Raw genomic sequence first — 2,177 nt, 5'->3', positions numbered from 1 at the left:
AGCCAAAATAAGTTTATTATTTATGGAAAAAAATGCAAGATCAACAATATAAATGAAGTTTGGTTAAATTGATTTCATGGTTTTGACAAATGACACTTTAATGGCAAATATGGTGCTCTTGTGTCTAGTAAGTTAGGTATTGGCTTTGTTGGGCATGAAATATATGTGATTCTACTATTAATGTTATTCAAACTTGGCCAGGCCCAAAAATCAATGCAGTATGTATGTGATTTAATGTCTCTATCTATAAAGTTTACGTTATTAAAAACATTGCAATGGTCAGTTATCGTTTTGCCGGACGGAGCATATGCTACACATTTGAGTTTATAAATGCTAGTGGTTTATGATTTTTACCTTTTATGACACCATTTGGAGGGGAATAAATCCGTCTTATACTTTGACAATCTTTAATATATATTAAATCTTCTAGTAATTCTAAATCAAGCTAAAGACATGGTAATATGCAATGATTTTTATACTTTAGGGTAGAATTCGAATATGAGTTGTAGTTATTGCTTGCAGCTACGTCTTGAATTCAATGGTGTATTTATTATATATGCTGGCTAGGGGCCTTCTTGATAACTAATCCTAATTCGTGTGGTTGGAGGAACTTCTATCCTATATAGACATACTTCTTTGAGGTTAGGGCAGAGCTTGAGATAGAATCCATGTCCTGAAACCCGAGAATTGCCGATTTGGATTAGGAATTAGTCGAGAATGTATTGGTTCCTAGAAGGTATAAGTTCCGGCTTGACTCCCACCCCCATCCCCAAAAAACACCGATTTTATATTTGTTTTTTTTTTTTTTTTAAAGCTTGTATAACGTTTTCTTGGTCCCCTTATTCCCCACCCTATAAATCTTTATTTTAATTTTATTTATTTTTAATATTTTTTGAATAATCAATCCGGAGCAATCTGGATTACTGATGTAGCAATCTTGACTTGGATATAGATTGGGTGGATGATCCATCTTACTGATCTAGATTTTGAAACACATGATATAGTAAAGGATGATCCACTTTACTGATCTAGATTGGGTGGATGGAGTTTTAATTTGAAACAAATTTTGTTTAAAAAGTAGACACAAAATGGTAAACACATATATTTCCACAAGCCTCACATCACTCTGTTAAGTAGGCTTGATAAATATAGCTATTCATATATTAATGAAGAACATACAAAATTGTAGAAAATTCAAGATGATCTCTCTTCAATCCAAAATTTTTATTCCTTTCTTCCCATAGATTTCTCTCATAAATAAATTTTATTAGAAACTAGATTCAAAACGGAAGTCTAAAAACTTAGTGGAAGATATAAAATATTATGTTAAGAATATAAATAAAATTATGACTTCCAAGTCATGGAAATAGTTTTTGTTGCAGAAAATAGCATTTGTGTACCCTTCAATAAATTGATCATATCTTTCAAACCATAAGGAATTTCTTGATGAAACTTTTTTTGTTTGAATGTAGACTCAATTTTGTGCGTCACAACAAAAATATTAGCAAGAAACAAAATCATATAATTGGTAGGAAAAATCACGAAACTCAAGGGACAGTTTCTCGATTTTGCAGAGTCAGAACTAACACCTTTCATTGATGATTTCATAACTCTCAATTCCTTAGGATCTCCCACTGAAATTTTGCAGGTTGATTCTAATATCAATTACACACAATATCACTGAAATATGCAATAAAAAAATACATCATTATCTTCTTCATATCACTGATCCAAAATAACCTAGAATATCGATTATACAGAGTGCATTTTCGGTGTTTGAATATTCCAATAATTCTTTAATAGGGGTGTATTACTTGACCACAAGGTCATTAACTTTCTTATATATCATTCTCAATAAAGAGAAAAGATAACTAATGACATCAACTATCAATAACTGTGATACCAATGAAAGAAAAAATAATGCGATCTTGCTGGAGAATATATATATATATATATATATATATATATATATATATATATACAATTTTTTTTTTTAACAAATATCACTTATAAGTAGTCTTATTACAATAATTATTGCTTCAAAGAAAAGAAAACTAATAAATCCAAGATCTTAAAGACCTTGATGTCATTTAACCAATTTTCTTTAAACAAAAAAAATATCCACAATTCTTATGCTTGAGAATATAAAGATAATATAATTAAATATGATAAGAAAC

The sequence above is a fragment of the Amborella trichopoda genome, chromosome 1 (assembly GCF_054954075.1).
Source record: "Amborella trichopoda isolate Santa Cruz 75 chromosome 1, AtrichopodaSantaCruz75HAP2 v2.0, whole genome shotgun sequence".
NCBI classification, from domain to species: Eukaryota; Viridiplantae; Streptophyta; class Magnoliopsida; order Amborellales; family Amborellaceae; genus Amborella; species Amborella trichopoda.
The sequence above is the reverse complement of the archived record's forward strand: the minus strand, read 5'-3'. Positions refer to the sequence as shown.